This window comes from Felis catus, chromosome A2 (assembly GCF_018350175.1).
Source record: "Felis catus isolate Fca126 chromosome A2, F.catus_Fca126_mat1.0, whole genome shotgun sequence".
Classification (NCBI taxonomy): domain Eukaryota; kingdom Metazoa; phylum Chordata; class Mammalia; order Carnivora; family Felidae; genus Felis; species Felis catus.
This window is the reverse complement of record NC_058369.1, coordinates 108587854-108607806: the sequence shown is the minus strand read 5'-3', so window position 1 is coordinate 108607806 and position 19953 is coordinate 108587854. Positions and strand designations below refer to the sequence as shown.

The following is a 19953-nucleotide window of genomic DNA, read 5'->3' as shown; positions in this document are numbered from 1 at the left end:
AAAAACTTAGTTTTTTGCAAAGTGATAGCTATTTGCAAACGTAGTGGTGAAGTGTAGTCAAATGTCTATAGAGGCGGCTTCTTATATTGTCTGGACTGTTCAGTGAACTTTTAGATTATCATTCTTAGCCTCCTGAAAAACTATCAAATTAAACTGATGTATATTCTTATTAGTTAAAAGAAAAAGTACAATGGGTAGTGACTCTTACCAAATGAACAGTGAATACCAAGTAAATTTCAGAAATGACTGATTTTATTTTGATAGCTAAAATGTGAAGTTTAGGAAAATAGAATTGTGTGATCAGAAACTTAGTCGGAACTAAGTAGATAAAATGTAGCCTTGATTTTTTAGGACACCGATAATTTAGCAAATGGCTTCCACATTTTAAGAACCATGTAAAGAGAGCTTTACTAGTAACTGGATAGATTAAAATTAAGCGATGTCTCTCTTTATTTAATATTTTTCAAAAGTAAAATGAGTTCTCAGTATGTTTACTGTCTTCAGCAATTAATATCTCTCCAACTACAGGGTATGTTTACTTTGGGAATTTTTTAATATGAAATACAAATGGGTCTGGATGCATTAAACTAGACAGCATCTAGATGTAAGTCGTTGCGATAGATTGAAATGACAGGAAAGCCAGAGGTTAGGCATCCAAATGTGGGGTCCTGCTGCTGTGCACATTTCCAGGATTATCACCTTTTGGACGTCCGCTTTCAAAATTCAGGGAATTACAGATATCTTTTCTTTTAAACTATTCTTTGTTCTTGGAAGATGACCGTTACCAAACTTATTCTTGCATTCTCAGATGTTTGGGAAAATAAAAAGTAACAGAAACATTTTGTGTGTGTGTGTGTGTGTGTGTGTGTGTGTGTGTGATTGTTTTTGCTTAATTAGCCAATAGTTGATAAATCTTGAAGGATTTATCTTATTTCTTAGTTATCCTGTCAGACAAGAAAATAGATGGTACACTCAAAGGGATAACTGAAGATGAAGAGAGTTTGATGATGACTCTTTGATGGTGAGCAGTATGTTGGAAAGCAACAGGAAATGGTCAATCATCCAGGGTCTGACCACATTTGGAAACCATTAGCTTCTCTAAACCTGAGGTGGCAAATAGAGGGAGCTATTGAAAGAATCCAGAATCTGGGGAGAGCAGCAGGACAGAAGGCTTCTGGCAAAGTGGGGACCTCAGGTGGAAGATTGCAGCCAGTATCAAATATCATCCAGTAAACGATCTTTATGCCTTCCATCTCCTTTTGTTGTCTTCCATTGGCCAAATATAATCAGAAGACAATGAAGCAGACCACACTAGTCTTGGTAATGAAATCCATAGGAGTCATAGAGGAATGCAGGCTGCCGAGGAGAAATGTCAGTGTAAATCTGGGAGAACCCCAATGTCTTGCTAATTCTCTTGTTAGCTGTGATTTAACTTCTCTGTTCTGTAGTTTCCTAAAAATTAAAGTGAATTAATGAATATAAAGCACTTAGAACAAGGTCTGGGTCAGTAAGTGTTGTTATTTTTATATCAGGGTAGATGCAGTTATGTCATGGGTGTGCCCCACCTGAAAACAAGTTCTATCTTATATTGCCTGTTTATTTGTATTTTACTACTACTATTGCTATAGGGAATGTTGCTTGCCTAAAAGATAGCTACAGATTTAAAATAATCTGCCACTGTCGCTAGAACTGTAAGTCCCATGCCATTTTCCGGAAATGGAGAGTAAGTTGTAGACCAAGTTGTGTAAGAGATGCAACCTTCCTTCACTTAATCACCCTTAAGATTCCCATTCCACAGCCTTTTTTGCTTGGGCATCGCCTAACCTTCTTTCTCCGGTGTCTCCTGCCACTTTTCCATCAAACACTTGTTTTCAAGAGGAACATTACAGAGGGGTATTTATTTAGTCAAAAGGGAGCAGAACTTAAATCAAAGGGATTTGAATATGACAATGAAATTTCAGGTCTCTGTTTCCAGTAACTAGGAGGATAGGCCTGGCATTCTTTCTGCCATATTATAAAGTTTCCTGCAGAGATAATTTACATATTGTAGTTCCTTTTAATTTTGGTGGTCTCATTTGGAGACACTGATGAAAGGTAAATATGCAGATAGCACGACAAGCTAAAAATATACCCCTCATAAAATGAATAGAAGCAGTTTTATTTGATAATTTTGTTTTTCTTGGAAAAAAGCAACAATATTTTACTCATTTGTGTGTTTACTTATATTTAATAAATTTTTGAGATTTTGTTTATATTACTCACCTGAGTTGCAAGTCCTAGGTGGTTGGCTGATTTCACTCTGGTAAGCTTAGTCACCTCTCCTACACCCACAGTTCAATGTGAGGAATTCAGAAAAGTACGTTAGGGAAATTTTATTATATCTGATGGTCTGCGGGAGTTACTTTCAAATAAGTAAAAATCAAATACTGTACTAAAATTCTAAATGCCAAAGTTAACACTTCAAAGTTCCTGGATTCATAGCAATATAATTGTTAAAGTTAGAGAATTCAAATGACTAGTGATTGCTTCTCTGTTGGATAATGGAAGGGCTGAGGGGATGTAGGGACAGGGGTCCAGGAAGACAAACAGAACATTATATGTTCCATAATACACAGCAGTGATAAGAAAGGGCCGATGACATTATCTAGTTCATTATTCTTAGATTTCAAGGTAGGCTTGGTTGGTCCATTCTCTTAATGAGTTGTAATCTTTAATGTCTAAATAGGTTATTAAAATCTGAATTATCAAGATACCAGAAGACTCCCAAGGCATCACCCAGTTCAATGAATGTATTTCCTAGATGAGAGAATGTGCCCAGAGAAATTAAGTAATGTCTGTCCACTCAGCCAAGTAGTGGAAGCTGAACTTCCATATCCTGACTTCAGCCTAGTGCCCTTAAAAGGAAAATCTCATAAAATATTGTGAAACCTTAAGTTTTTAGTCTTCCCAATAAAAATAAATTTCAGCATCATTTAAAATGTTGGCTACTGCTTTTGAGTGAATAAAATGGAATTTGACAAAGTGCTTTACTTGGGTGTAAACTACCTCTCTCTAAATCTGATTTTATGGTTACCTCAGTCAGTTTTCATTCTGTTTTTATAAATATAAACACTGTTATACTTTCTGAGCTTCAGTTTTGTAATGACATACTTCTTGTTATCAATTACCAATTTGCCTGTATATTAAAAATTTTTTTTTTACTTTTATTTATTTTTTGAGAGACATAGAGAGACAGAGCACAAGTTGGGGAGGGGCAGAGAGAGAAGGAGACACAGAATCCAAAGCAGGCTCCAGGCTCTGAACTGTCAGCACAAGCCTGACATGGGGCTCGAACTCACAAACCGTGACATTATGACCTGAGCCAAAGTCGGACGCTTAACCGACTGAGCCACCCAGGCGCCCCAACCTGTATATTTTTAACACCTCATACAATAAATCATAGCATTTTTAAAGTTGAATATCTGGTAATGTGCAGCTGGACTTTGTTGTATTATATCTATAATAGATATTTATGTAAACAGAATAGTATTTTGGGTAACCATTTGTGAATTGAAGAATCTTTTTCTGTTTTAAAATTTTTAACTCAAGTGAATTTTGCTAAATTGGGCTTTACCTATAAAGTATTACTAGTTTTTTTGTGTTCAAAATAATGAATAGCTCTAAGTAGACACTTAGAAACTCTCCCTTGTCACAAGTCATCAACTTTATCTCTGTTCTTGGATAAGTATTGATCTTAGTTTTTATTTGAATGCAGTCTTCTTGCATAGAAAATACTCAGAAATATTAGTGGTTGGCCATTTGCCTTTGCTAGCCAGTCCTACCTTCCTTATTTCTCCTCCTTTCCTGCCCACACCCATCTTCTTCACAATCTGTAAACACCAAACCCGTCTGCTCCTCTCCAATGCATTGAACCATACAACTTCTGAAGCACTGTAACAATGACCTTTCATAATGATTTCCAGATCCTTGGTTTTTACTAGAACCTCAAAACACAAAAGTAAATATCAAAAATACAGTTGGGGGTGCCTGGGTGGCTCAGTACTTAAGCATCCTACTTAGGCTCAGGGCATGATCTCCTGGTTCCTGAGCCACTCTTAGGTCCACTCTTGGACCTAAGTCTCCTTCTCTCTCTGCCCCTTCCCGCCCCCCACCCCCCACCCCCCAGGAACATGCTGGTGCTCTCTCTTTCTCAAAAATAAAACATTAAAAAAAAAACTGCAGTTGGTTCATTCAAGAAATTTTCATTTCCTTTTTTTCTCTAAACACAACACCATTTCCAAAATAATAAAACATAATTCCTCTTTTGTGTAGTTAATTTTAATTTACATTCAGACTGCTTTCACATTAATGGTCTCAAATGATAATTTCTCCTTTTCTGCTAGACTTATATTTAGGATTCAGCCATGTAGCCTCTTCCTACACAGCTTGGCCCAAATCCATTCTATTCCACATTCTCCTTTATTTTTTTTCTTATTTGTACTTTGATGTCTCTTACACTTAATTTAGTTTTCTCTCCAAGACTCCTGATGTAGTTATCTTCATAGTATATTTATCTCTTTTCATTCTTCCCTAACGGAATCCTATATTCAATATATCGTAATATTTGATATATTACAACTATAATCGTAATATATAATATATAATATAATAAAATATATTATATTTGATATAATAAGACTCTCATTCCTCTTGTTGGAATTCTACATTAAATTGAAATTATTTCACACAGTATGAATGTTTAATTATGGGCTTTGATGCAAATGCTACTTGGAGTGGCTAATGCCCATCAATGATTTACTACTAGATTTTCTACTTTCTTATGTGCAACCAGGTTTTGTTTGTGTACTATCATATGTACACAACATGTAATTATATATAATGTAACATGTAATAATGTGTCTTATAATCTCATATTTATATAACTGATAGAAATTTAAAGAAGTGTTTTCCTAGCAAAGTGATCTTTTCTTTTCTTTTCTTTTTTAAATAAGCATTTTATTTATTTATTTATTTATTTATTTATTTATTTATTTATTAAATGTTTATTTTATTTTTGAGAGAAAGGGAGTAAGAGGGGCAGTGAGAGAGGGAGAGAGAATCTCTGTGCTGTCAGCACAGAGCCTGATGTAGGAACCATGAGATCATGATCTGAGCGGAAACTAAGAATCTGACACTTAACTCACTGAGCCACCCAGGCACTCCAAAAGTGATCTTTTCATGTAGTCTTCGGAACACAATGTTTAGCATTTGTGTTACTTTAAAACAGTGTTCTGATATTTCTTATGTGGGTACCTAAATACAGGTTGTCATAGCTTCAGTCAAGAAGTTTTCTGCAAGATTTTTTGCATCTCCCATTTAGTCAAGAACTTGTGATGTTACTTACTTACTATTTAGCTTCCTTTGGTGAGAATTTAGGGCTGTATATTAATGGGCTTCCAGCTAAAGTCCCCCAACTCAATCATTAAAGGCTTTATTGATCAGCTTGGTCAGTTTTGCTGACAGTGGGTTTTCTTTTATTTTAACCAATATTTCTTCAATAAACTTCTTTATGCCTACCCCTTTAATTTTTTGTTTTGTTTTGTTTTGTTTTGAGAAAACTATAAATTAACATGCAGTTGTAAGAAATAGTACAGAGGTCCTATATGCCCTTTACCTGGTTCCCCCCAGGGGTAATATTTTGCATAATTATAATACAATAGCGTAACCAGAAAACTGATATTGATACATCCATTAATTTTATTCACATTTCACTAGTTTTACATGTACTTATGTGTGTGTGTGTGTGTGTGTGTGTGTGTATTTATCTCTATGCTGCCTGCCAGATTTATCTTTTATTTTGATCCCATAGCCTATAATACCTTTATTTAATATATATTCATTACTGTCATTAAAAGCTTGTTTATGACACTTCTCAGGAGAGTTTAATGAATATCCACCCTAAGTAATGATCTGTGTTTGTTTCTGATTGATTTTTATGGATGCTTTCTAAGGTCACATACCTGTGATTATGTGGTTTATAGTTACCACTTATGAGTAAATCAGGACAAAAGTAAATATGCATTTATTAAAAACTACCATAAGTCAGCAAAAAAAAATCCTACATTTTAGAAGTTAAAGTGTCTATATTTTCAACAGTTCAGTGATTGTTAAGCCTAACTTCCTGTTAATTAATGTATAGGAATGCCTCATTCCATTATTTTTGGGTGAAACATGAGATTCTATAAATATTCTGTGAAGTTATGCCATGCATTGTTGAGCACATTGCATACAGCCGAGTAATTATAGTATTTAAAATGTCTGTCCAACAAAGCCAAAAAAGTAAATTAAACTAGAAGTCATGGGGCAATTGGGGAAAATATAGAATATTAATTGATCTGCAGTGTTGTGTTGGATAGTGGCACAAATATTTGGTGATGTGGAAAAGAAAAAAAGGGTTATTTTCAAATAGGCTGAATTATTAAAAAGAAAGGAAAAATCCCTTTTATGAGAAAAGTAATGCAATGATGCTAGTTCAATCCACAATGCCTTGGGTTCTGCTTTGAGTATGACTGGTTAACCATATTTAAAGAATGCTACATGATGAGAAAATGTGGATCTAAGACACTGACAAGTGGCCACATGTGAGGGAGCCTGGCTTGTAAGGAAAGAGCACTGATAGTGAGGGTTGAGCAAGCTAAAGAAATCATCTCACTTGTGGGTCTGAGGTTAGTCACAAATCATAGAAACTAATGAAAGGAAAGTTTGCAGTAAGCCTACCTGTGCATGTGAGTTGGTTGGGTTATTATTTCTGTAAGAGTTAAAATTTATCTGTATTGCAATACATTTTGACAAGTTTCAGAAGTTATGTTATCCATGACTGATACTGATTCTACTTCAACAATTCCTTCATTTCATAAAGAAAAATAACTTGCAGATTCTTCATACTTCTGGCCTTTTTTGTTAACATGGTATCATAAGATTACATTATTCAGACCAGTAATTCAACACTGACATTACATTGGAGTGAGTAGGGCACTCTTAAAAAACACTGATGCTTCAGATTATGATTAAGTTAATCTGGAATTGTTTTGAATTTTATAATACGAAATTATAGCATTTAAAGAATAGAGAACATCATATAACACTCATGTGCCCATTGTGTTCAATATTTATCAACACATGGCATATGTTATTTATATCATCCTACTCCTCCTTCACCTTGTCTTAATTATTTTGAAACAAATCTCAGATATCTAATTTCATCTGGACATTGGTATTTTTCAAAACTCTCAAGTGATTCTAGATTGAGATTGAGAATTACTGGTTTAGAATATTGTTTCTAGGTTGAAAAGTTCTGAGAAGCAGGGACTTTATATTCTGAATTTTATCCTTTTCTGCACGTGGAGGGCAATGTCAGACCTGGTTGGTTGCTCATTTCCTGAAAATGGCCGTTTGTGTAACTGTAACTGTGTGTATCACCAATAATCATAATACTCTTCTATGCTGTAGTATGGTAATCACTAGCCACATGTGGCTATTTAAATTTTAATTAATTAAAATTAAATAAAATTTAAAAATCAGTTCCCAACATCATTAACCACATTCCACATACTTACCAGCCATATGTGCCTGCTGGCTGATGTATTAACCAGTAAAATACACAACATTTCCATTTGTCAGAAAGTACCACTGAACAGTGCCTCTAGACAAAAAGACAAACTTCCTTACTTTTCAGCTACTGAAAGAATCCCCAAAGATGGGAATCTCCTCAAGTGGAGAAAGAGATTATGCAAATTTAAATACCACACTAAGCTAAATACAGTTAAATGTGTAACTGTAAAAGTTGAAGCTTATCTGAAAAGTGAAATGTAAAGAGCATTATTTGGATAAATAAGACTTTTTGGATAAATGCTTGCTTGCTTGGTCAACCAAATGTTCACTAAAATAAAATACATTCTTCATTTTAAAGAAGCCAAAATGTATCCTAAATGATTATTAATTAAATATAATATATAATCCTGGGATTGGGACAGTTAGCAACATAAAAGCAAAGTCAGAGGTATTAAATGGTTGAATTATAAATACAGAATTAAAATAAAGTAAAACACAACATAATAATGGATGTAAATGTAAAAAAACCAAAAAAAACAAAAAACCCAGAATATTGGAAGTAGAGAGGGCAAACAAAGCATATTTAAAAATGTAAGGTCAACTAGGGAGATTCTTCCAGGCCTCTTGAGGAATAGGGAGGAGAACATTTTTCTGGGAAAGGGTGGGGAACATGCCAGGAATTAGACTAGATTTTCCAGGGGGAAAGTATGAAAACTTAATAGAATCAGACAGTGGCAATTAATGACAAAGAATTATTAACTTTTACAGCCTCTCAAAAGATTTGGTCTTTCACAGTCCCTGGTGTGATTTCCAGAATCGCAAGTCAGGTAGCTGACAGAGAGGACTATTAAAGGAGATTTTTAACATTTGGGGGAAAAATGAGGATAAAGCATTCACTTTGGCATGAGAAAAGAGCGAATGCAATGAAGAGTGGAGTATAGGGAGTATCACATCTGTACTGTGAAACATCTGTGCATGTTTGGCTGGGGCCATACATTACACAATTAGGTTGCCACAACTGAAGGTTTTGAATATGTGGGAAGCAGGAAGACTGTTCATCAGTGGACTCATTGTTAATAAAGATTAATTGATAATTAATTGGTTGAAGTGCTAGCAATTTGTGGGAGAAAAGACAATACTAGCACTACATGTGAAGCAAAGATATCACTGGATACATTCATGTTAGAATTTTATGAGTGGAGAGTGTACATTCGAGTATGGCCTGCTATGTGCCAGGGTCTTGATTCTGTGTGGTGGGTACACTAAGATGAATAGAACACCTTGAGGTTTCTGGAAGGGTCCAGAGCATAGTAGTGAAGACAAAGATGGAAATGACTGAACGTAATACAATGATAGAACATATAATAATGTAGCAAAGGTGATGAAAATACCCAGAGAAGTCCAGGAAGGTTTTAGAAAATGCCTCAGTTCCTCTCACTCCATACTTTCTACTTTTGAAGTAGAAAAAGATAAAGAAGATATGAAATGGTGAGTAGATTTTTGGGTTCTTGGACTCATGCATAAATGCGTTTCTAGGGCATTTTCATTCATATCCTCAGTGTTAAGATTTAAGCTTTCCATTGTCTTAAGCACCAAGTTTTGTGGGATACTAATTGATCATAGGTAGCTAAACTTTTCAGTTCAAAACTATTATTTCCAGGATGTCATTTGATAAAATCAGAGTGAAAGGTAAGAGATCTTGCTAGGTGATTAAATATATAGGTTGCATTATTTTTGCCAATGAAATGGATGTCCTCTTTATAAGGCAAGGGAGAATTAAGCCCACAGAAGACAGTGTGGAGTCAATTTACTGATGTGACTGTGATGTCATTAGCTCTCCCATATTTCAAGGGCTGAGTAGAGATGAATATCATGAAATAAGCAAAATGACTTTTAATCCTTCCTAGCTTTCCTTTCTTCAGTCTTGTTGGCATTTCTCTCCATCTTTATCTTGAGAGTTCTTAGTACTTTCCCACAGGCCGTGTTAGGACTGGAAGGGGTTCTAGAATTCATCAAAACAATCCCTTTAATCTTGAAGATGAGAAAATTGAGGCTTAGAGAGTGGCATCCCTAAAATAATGTATGCAATGCTGGGACTGTTAACTTCCAATTTGGTATCTTTCTCTTAGTTCCAAAATCTGAAAATTTCATCCCATTTATTTATTAAGATGTCAAATAGCTGAAAGTTTCCTTTTGAAGATTGCTCAACTGGTCACTTTCTACAATAGGAGTAACGATAGCATGAAAATCTACTTTTTTTTAGACTACCAATATTATCATTGAATTACCATTGTCCATTTAATTTTAATGAATAGTGAACATTAGCTGGCTGATTTTTATTTAGTTATTTATTAATGTTTATTTATTTTTGAGAGACAGAGAGTCAGTGCATGAGCAAGGGAGATGCAGAGAGAGAGGGAGACAGAATCCGAAGCAGGCTTCAGGCTCTGAGCTGTCAGCCCAGAGCCCGATGCAGGGCTCAAACTCACGGACCACAAAATCATGACCTGAGCCAAAGTTGGACGATTAATCAGTTGAGCAACCCAGGTGCCCCATAGTTAGCTTATTTTTAAAAAATGAATCTGGAAGGGATCAAATTTCCATTGATGATATCCCAGCGTATTCCTTGCATGACATTTATTTCCTGGTGAAAGTGGTCATTCATTAAGCAGCAATAATTTGGGCCATTCTGGAGTTGGTGTCTGTTCTTTAAATTTACTCTGAAAATTTAAACATTAAGAAATATTTTATCAGTGATTAATATAACGAATCTGTAATGTTGTTATACTTGAAATTACTTCATGATAAGAGTTCGAGGGTTTTGCTTTGTTGTAAGTGCTCTTTCTGAATCCCAAGCATCTTACTTGAATCCTTGCAATTCAAGATTTTTGTTTCAGTATTCCTTCAGTGATTTCACAAAACATATTCAGTGTCACCAATTCATCAGGATGTCTTTTTTTCCTTTTAATTTAGGATAATATTTGTTTTCTTTGCTCATTTTCTCTTCTCTGAGTTATCATGGAAGTGTATGTGAAGGAGGAGGTCATATCAATTCACAAATTTGACTATATTGAATCACATGGGTTTGATTTGGCAAATACATGACATCGTCTTGAACATTTAGAGTGTGGTTAGAAGGAATCCTGAATTGTAAGAAAAGGTTTTTGTGTGTGTGATGTCCACTTAACTAATAAATCTGTCATCACTGACTGGTCTCCATTTCCTCTGAAATAAACAAATCACTATTAAGTCCTTTGAAGCAAGAGACTGCCAGGAAACATGAAAGTCACTTTTGCTTCATCCTCCAAGATAAAGTATTTAATAAGTGGAAATGAGATGCAACAGAAGGAGCCATGGGGTCTTCACACCTGCTAGAAAGTCCAGCAGATATCCACAGAGCAGGAATTCAAACAAACCTCAAACCTTGACATTCAGCACAAGTGCAGAGACGAAGCCAAGAATGAACTTTTGTAGGGCCCTTGGAAACGTCTTAAGTAGAAAGCCTGAATTGTGGGAACATAGGAAACTTGAAGAGGAAAGGCTAGAAATCTGGAAGTCTGTGGCCCTCAAATGAATTAGCCCTCTAGTTTTTTTTAATCTTTAGTTTATTTCACATTCAACTTTAAATCAAATGGTAATTGATCCTTTTATAAGAAATTTTATTAGTAAGGCAGGAATTTGATTAAGGAGTAAATATCAAGCATCAGATGTTAAGGGCCTTTTTTGTTCACTTGCTTATTTCATCTCAGAATTACAGACTTATCTTTTATTGTTATTTATGTCAACTGAAATAAATTAATTCCTTTAAAATAAATGCACATTCATGCTAGCCATCAATCCACTAGGGAAATCCAAGTTCACATAAGAAGCAGGACAAAAAGAGAAGACAAATGCTAAAACTCCTAGAAAGACCAAAACACAAGTAAGGTTCTAAAGAAATAAACAGCCATTGAAAAGAAAACTGAAAATGTATGTCAGAATTAAATTTAAAAAGGGGTACATTGCTATTTTTTTCAATATTTTGTCTGCATCCTTAATTTTTGATTAAAGAATTTATTTGTCTCAGTAACAGAATTAGTCTCTCAACCTGTGTCTTTTCTATGTAGTTATTAGCTTTTTGAGCACATGTAACTGTAATTGATACTCATTTCAATAATCATAATACTAAAAACAAAAATCAATTGACACAAAGTAGAATTTTCATTAGAACTAAAACATTTTTTCATCTCAAGTTTTGATAAACTTCTTAAGTCAGGTATTCAGGGGTGTGTGTGTGTGTGTGTGTGTGTGTGTGTGTGTGTGTTTATTTATTTGATTTTTTCCCAAATACATGACATTGAAAGGTCTAGGAGTGTAACTGGGGAGATCAAAACTGCAAGTTGTTTTGAGTCTGCCAGTAGCTCAGTGACTGGAATGATGCTACTATTACACCTATGCTTCTCACTGTCTGACTTAACACTAATCTGTCCTTACTTTAAGGATGCCTGCACTGTGCAATTATTTATAATAGTTCTGCCTTCAAAACGTTTGCACCCTCTTTTGTTGTTTTAAAAATGAATTCAGTTCAGGGAGCCTTGCTGGCTTAGTCAGTGGAGCATGAGACTCTTGGTCTTTGGGTGGTAAGTTTGAGCCACACACTGCGTGTTGAGATTACTTAAAAAAGCATAAAATCTTTTAAAAAATACATGGAGTGCTATGTCATTCAAACATGTTAGGTATTATTTTCTTAGTAGCTCTCAAATTTGCAATACAGTATTATTTACGGTAGTCACCTTGCTGTGTATCACATCCTCATGATTTACTTATTTTGTAATTGGAACCTATACCTCTTGATCTCTATCGCCCATTTTGCCCACCCTGCACTTCCCTCCCCTTTGTATCTATGAGTTGTATTTTGTTTTGTTTGTTCATTTGTTTTGTTTTTTAGATTCCACATACAAGTGAAATCATATGGTATTTATTTCACTTAGCATAATACACTCAAGGTCCATCCATGTTGTCACAAACGTCAGTATCATTCCTTTTATGGCTGAGTAATATTCCATTGTATATGTTTGTACCACATCTTCTTTATCCATTCATCCATTTGTGGACACTTAAGTTGTTTCCATGTTTCGGTTATTGTAAATAATAATGCAGTGAACATGGGGGTGCAGATGTCTTTCCAAATTAGCATTTTTCTTCCCCAATAAATACCCTGTAGTGGAATTGCTAGGTTATATGGTAGTTTTATTTTTAAGTTTTTGAGAAACTTCCATACGGTTTTCCTTAATGACTGTATCAGTTTACATTTCCACCAACCGTGCACAAGTGTTTTCTCTTCTCTGCAAATCTGCCAGCTTTTGTCATATTTTCTTTGTTATAATAGCCATCCTAACAGATATGAGATAGTATCTTATTGTGGTTTTGATTTGCATTTCCCTGATAATTAGTGATCATCATTATATGGGGTTGTAATGTACAGTATGGTGACTATACTCAATAACATTGTATTACAAATATGAAAGTTGCTAAGAAAATAAATTTTAAAAGTTCCCATCACAAGAAAAAAAAGTTTTGTAGTTTTGTATAGTGACATATGGTAAATAGGCTTACTGTGGTGATCATTTCACAGTGTATACAAATGTCGAGTCATTATGTGGGACACCTGAAGCTAATACAATGTATGTCAGTTATGTTTCAATAAAAATATTTTAAAAATAGGATTTTTGTAGATATTTCTCTTGCTGGACAGTAACAGATTTGGCCACAGTATGAGCGTTCTTATTTCATTATGTCTTTTTGATAATTGAATCATTCCTCTCATCACCTATTCATCAACAGATTTATAATTATATTGGTTTTTAGAGTTCTCGATACTTTAAAGCAAAATGCAGTTTGTGGCTAGGAAAGAATGTTATACCAGGATGCTCTGTGCGGCCATAGTCCTTGGGAGCTACAATGAGAAGTCGATTTTCTATCCACAGATATAGCTTTGGTTATTTGCAGATGTCGGAATGACCATGATGTTAGTATATTTGTGGATGGAGTAATGTGCATCTGTGTGTTATTTGATAAAAAGGTATAGAGAGCTTTTAATTCTAGGGCCTCCATTCCCACACCATTGATAATCTAGAACATGAAAAATACATTGTATTTTAGGTTATTGATTTCTAATTGTGGGAGATATTTAGTGAGTTAATATAACTGTACTTTTAAATTTTCATATGCACTGCTTGCAGTCATAAATCCTTTGGAGTGGCTTCATTCTTTATAAATATCAAGATGAAATACAAATAAATTACCCAAAATATCAGTCACTGCTCTGTGTGGATATTAAAGAGGAGGTGGAAAATTTTTAAGGAATGGGGGGTTGCTCCATTGTTCTAAGCCAAAAATATCAAAATTTGGCTTATAAGACTATGGAAACTAAAAGTCTGCATATTCCTATACAGGATTAATGCATTACTCAGCCTTGAAAATATTATTGCCTGGCAACTACAAGGTATGTTTAATTTTCTCAGTTTTATCTTTATTTCTTTATTTTGAATCCAGTATCATTCAAAATTTATGATCTACTGACACTTAAAACCTCATTAGAGGGTACTTGGGTGCCTCCGTTAGTTTAGGATTTGACTTTGGCTCAGGTCATGATCTCACAGTTCGTGAATTTGAGTCTTGCGTTGGGTAAGCTCAAGCCCCGCTTTGGGTGAACTCCACTTGTCTCCCCCTCTCTCCTTCTCTCTCTCTCTCTCTCTCTCTCTCTCTCTCTCTCTCTCTCTCTCTCTTTCTCTCTCTCTCTCTCTCTCTCTCTCTCTTCCTCTCTTTCCCTCTCCTTCCTCTTTTTCTAAGCCTCTCATGGGATTCTCTCTCTCTCCTTCTTTCTTTATCTCTTGCTCATTGAACCCTCTCTCTCAAAAAAAAAAAAACCTCATTAGAATATTGTACAGCTAATATTCTCCTCATGCTACAAGCGCCATTTGATATATAGACTGTTTTGTTGATTTTAAGTAGAGTTGATTCAAGATTTTTTCCACATATACTTAATTGTTTTTAGTTTAGGAAAATGGAGAACTAAAAAACACTCAAACTCAAACACTTTCTTAAAGAAAAAGTATTATGTGTTACATAAAGATAGTACCCTTCTTTGAAGACCTCAAAGTTGCTGAATATAGAGTTCTCTAATAGTCTGGCTGATTTTATTTTTTCCTCCAAAAGTAATCCAGAAGGAAAATAGCAGTAGTGGTGTTGACTTTCTGTTCTAGAATTCCTTAGTCAACCCCAGAAGAGAGAATAAACAGTAATGTGAGGGAGCAGTGATCTTGTCCTTGTTAGTTCCAGGGCATAATGATGATCTTGCCCAAAATAAAGATAATTAAGTTTGCTAAGGCCTAAGTATAAATTATTTCTATCTTAGCTTATTTAACTCAACTCTTTCCATTTCATAACGCTATCTAATGTGATTAAATATAACTGTGATGGTAGTAGAACCTGTATTTGGTAGCTTAGCCAGTCATTACCTGTGACTGGAAAATTTGTCAATTAGCTTAAGCAGGCAGAGTGGTGCTAATAATGCCAAAATCACAGGCTTAGGTTTTGTGACATTAGCGTCTTTCAGAGAATGTCTTTCTTTCGTGGCTATACAGAGAACCGCCCTAATCATTGCCAGCCGTATAATAAATGCATTCTGTGTTACACAGGGAACAGTGTGTGTTTGCCCAGCCATAAATGGAAAACCCATTTAAGAATGCCAGTTTGAAATGGTTGATCATATTTTTAGAATGATTGATTCATCTCCATACTCCTTCAGTCATTCAGTCATTTATAATGTGCATATTGAATGCCTCTTATTGGCAAAGTGCTCTACTTAAATAAGAAAACTGTGGTGGATTTAAAAAGCAAAAAGTGTCTAAAAGCTCAGGCCCCATATATTATGAAGGTGCCCACCAAATCAATTTAATGGATGTTAATATATTCATCAATTAAGAGAAAATTGAAATAATTTGAATTTTACTCCTCAAACCATGCTGAATGAGCTTAGTTCTAAGTACTCAGCTACAGATCATGACACTTTTGATAAGGAAAGAAGAAAGCCACTTACCAGTAGCAGAGCTATTCATCTATTTAGTTACCAAAGACTATTGATTTTACATTCTGAATCACTTTTTAATATTTTCCTTACTGTAATTTTTTAGCTTAGAATAAAGTTTTTCACCTGTATAATGACAAGAGTTCTTCTCCAGTTTATCCTAATGCTTCTTCCTTTCTCATTTTTTTTTAAATGCAAGTGTAACCACTGGTATAAATATCTTTCATTGACCACTGACTATGTGTCAAGCTCAGTGCTGGAACTTTAAGGTGACATCACTTGTTCTCGAACCACGGTGATCTTGTTCCCCAGGAGACATTTGGCAGTATTGAAGGACAAATCATCTTCATGTGTGGAATGCTGTTAGCCACTAGTGGTTAGGGGCTGAGGATGCTGCTAAGTATCTTCCAATGCATAGGACAGTCCTCACAAGAAATGATTATTGCATCTAAAATGTCAATAATACATGAATTCAGAAATTTCCGTGGGGAGGTGTGGAGAGGATCTAAAGAATAAGGTCAGGTTTCTGCTATTCAGGCGCACCCATCTAATCCTGCCCTGATTAAAATCCTCCAATTAATACATTCCATGTTGCTCATAGCCCACACTCTCTTGCCAATTTTTTTTTTCTCCCAACTCTCCAGCATTTTTCAACCCCAGAAGAGTATTGCTTTCCAAAGGGTAGGGCACTCTAGGCTCTTGTGTTTGTAAGATTTTGTACTTGCTTTTCTTTGTCCGGAATACTTTTCTTTCTGCATCTACAGAAATTCCGTTCATTCTTTAAATCTCACTTCAGATGTTACTTCCTCCTTGAAGCCATCTTTAACTCACCCTAGAAAAGGTATTCACTGAAACAAAACAAAAAGAAAAGATATTCCCTGCCTCCTTCACATTAGTCTTGTAGCTTACTGTGTATCCTTTTACTTTTGAATGAGCCATTTTGCATTAATTGTTTATTAACCCATATCTCCTAAACTTGACTGCAGGGATTGAGTCTTTAGTTACAAGAACATATGAAAATGTCTGGGGAAAAGTTTCTGTTCAAATATTTGATAAAAGAATAAAATAAGTACCTGAATAATTGTAGAAGGGGAATGACGGCTCTAAATTGCATGCAACTTTAAAAAATAAGTGTTCAGTGTACTTTATTCCCAGGTGTTTAAAATTCTGGGTATATGCATTAGGCATCATTTGACATTAAACAGACATAGATATGAAATCTGCATTCTGTATACACACATGAGAGTGTAAGATTATTTCCTTTTCTCCTAATAATCCCCATACTTGCAAATAAACACACAGAGATTGCTTATTAAAAAAAAAAAGATGCAACATTATGGCTTTTATACTCATATTTTAAAATACCACTGCATAGTTTATAAGTAGGTTTATATATTAAAAGTAGTTTTGGGGGCTTCTGCTTCCAGAAAGATAGAATAAATATTCTTTTCTTGATTCTTTTCACTGAGTACAAATGAAAACACTGGACATTATATATAAAACAAAGCTAAAAAGGTTTTGAAAGGTAGAGACAGGAAGGCAAAATGGGTAATGACTTTGAGACCCAAGAAATGACATGGTGATGACTTCCCGGGGTTTACTTTTGCCTTATATGTGCCAGACTTGGAGCTGAAGAAGCCAGCAACCTCAAAACACCAACAATCACAAACGTAAAAAGCTCCAGCAGAAGTTTGCTGTCTGTAGGCAAAGGTCCAAGAAAGGGGTAAGCTTCACAAAACAAGATACTTTAAGACAATAACTGTTCTACTCAAGCAAAACAACTTCTCCTCTGTGAAAGACCCTGTGAAGGGGGGTAGAATTTAAAGAGGAGAGAAGTGTCAGTGAATCTCAACAACTTAAATGAATCTCCAGAGAATTATAGTGAGTGACAAGAGTTAATCCCAAAGGTTATACACTATATCGTTCCATTTATAAAGCATTCTTGAAAGGACAAGACTGATAAAAATAGAGCTCAGAGTAGTGGTTGCTAGGAGTTAAAGAAGTGATGGAGCGCAGAGGGAATTGGGAATGGCTATAAAAGAGTAGCATGAGGCATCTTTATCGTGATGGAAATGTTCTGTATCCTGACTGTTTCAATGCCAGTATCCTGAGAGTGATATTGTGCTCTCGTTTAGCAAGATTACGACTGGCAAAACTGAGTAAAGGGTACATGGAATCTCCTTGCGTTATTTGTGGATTGCAAATGAACCAACAATTATCTCAAAAAAGGTTAATTTAATTCAAAATATGGCTTAGTAGCTCTTTAGAATATCTTTATATATACTATACTATAATAAAGTTTATTTAATGTTTTGTATGGGCCATGATACTATTCATGCTCATAGCAAATATTTTCTCTTCCCTTGTGGAGATATTAGTGCTGCTTTATTTGAAAGCACTAATATCTAATAATAAGAAGGAACAATTTCTTTTGGCTGAGAGTAGAAGATCTGCTTACATGACCATTGTTTACAAATGTCATAAGATACGGTCCATGCGTTATGTCATATATGTTTTGTTGAAAATGTTATAAATTAATTAAGTGTGCATATTCAGGAAACATGGGTAATTACATAGTTTTATACTCTGTGACAGTATTCTAAAAAGACATCCATTGAATATCCTGCTCACAGCTAGTTCACCTAACATAGTTTCTTCTAAGCAGAATGATAATAAAATAATTGCACTTGAAAACGAATTTTCAGAAAAGTCAAAAGAAAATTAATTTATTGCTGAGATGCCCATAGGTTCAAAGCAGTTGACATCTGATGTCCTATCATTATATACAATAGTAATATCACACTATTATAGATGGTACTTTGCAAGCTGTTTAGATTCCTTGTTGGTAGAATCTAGGGCTGAGAAGAAGAAGATGTGCTAATCACTGGGTGGGTTTTAGATTATTTCTTCTTCCCAAGATATATTTGCTAACGTCCAGCGGTCTTACGTTGGGGGAGCAAAATTACCAAGTAATCATGTAGGTCTATTAATGATGTAGTTACCTGTGTAATTGAAGACCTTGAGAATTTTGAAATCATGTATGGCCTTAAAGTTTTTAGATTGGGAAGGTACAAGCCATTAAATGTTACTCACCGAGGTCTTTTCTCCTTATTTTGCATTTCTTTAGTAGGGTGTCTTTTGATATGGGTTAAAAATAGAATACTTGGGCAATATTGTCTTGTGCAATGATTAAGAGCACAGCTTTTGAAGACTTCTAAGGATTAAAGCCTAGCTCTGTTCCTTGCTGACCTTATGACTTTGCATGTGTTAGTGAATATCTTTCTGCCTTAGTTTCCTTACTATTGAAATGAGATATTACTTGAGTCATTAAATGCAGGTGCTTAGAATAAAGCCTGGCATATAATAAGCACTTACTTAGGAATTAGCTATTATTATTATTATGCCAACATTAAGAACACTGTAGAATTATTATATTCCTTAAAAAGTTCCCTGTTTTTAGAGATTAGAAATGATACTGAATTGGAACTTTACCAGAAACAGTAGCTTATCATCTTTGACTATCAAGATTATGCTAGAATTAATTGGTTGGTTTTTGTTCAGTGCCTATTGTACACTGTTACTGGTGATGATGTATTGAATGATCCCTGCCTTTAACTACCCTGGATAGTAACTTGAAGATTTTTATAATAAAAAATCAGACATTAAATAATCAATCCTTTACTCCCTGTTTTGAAACCATCAGTGGCTTCCTATTATCAAGAGAAAACACTCAACATAAAAATCAAACGTTCTCATAGGCTTGTCCTGGCCTCCTCTCCCCTCTTTCCCCACATCCTTGTTTCTAGCACTTTGAGATACACAATTTTCCCAGTACATCCCAGGTGCTCTATCAAGTCCTCTGTTCACTCTGATCTTAATGCAATTCCCAGTTTCTGTTATGGGAGAACTCTTCTCCATTTCCATATTCTGGCTTACATTTGCCTTATGTTGTATTTCTTCTTAGCTAAAATCAGGCAGTGAGAGCTTCTGTTCTCTTCTCAAACCACAGTGGAAATCCCTCTGTTGTATTAGCATTTTCTTCATTGTATTGTTTTATTTTTTTTTTAGTCAATTTGATTTTATATTTCAAATTTCTAAGCACAGGAAAGTACAAAGAAAAGAATAATTGGAATCCATGTTTTTTTTGTGTCTCTATCTCTTCCTTCTCCTCCTCTTCCCCTTTTTCTCCTCCTCCTCCTTCTCTTTCTTCTTCTCCTTTTTCTCCCCCCCCCCGCCTTTCTTTGTCTGTCTCCTGCTTCCTCTCCCTCCCCAACACTGTGAATCCTTATGGGCAA

The 19953-nt window shown here is 35.0% G+C and overlaps 1 protein-coding gene and 1 long non-coding RNA gene across 2 annotated transcripts in view; one reads left to right on the top strand and one right to left on the bottom strand.

Moving 5' to 3' along the window:
• MEOX2 (mesenchyme homeobox 2) overlaps positions 1-19953 on the top strand; it is a 65518-nt gene that overhangs the window by 8026 nt on the left and 37539 nt on the right. The gene's annotated exons all lie outside the window — the stretch shown is intronic.
• On the bottom strand, positions 231-2329 carry LOC123383894. The gene is made up of 2 exons (XR_006594250.1): positions 2263-2329; positions 231-1452 (listed from the first exon to the last, which is right to left on the bottom strand). It is a non-coding gene; the product is annotated as an uncharacterized LOC123383894 (long non-coding RNA).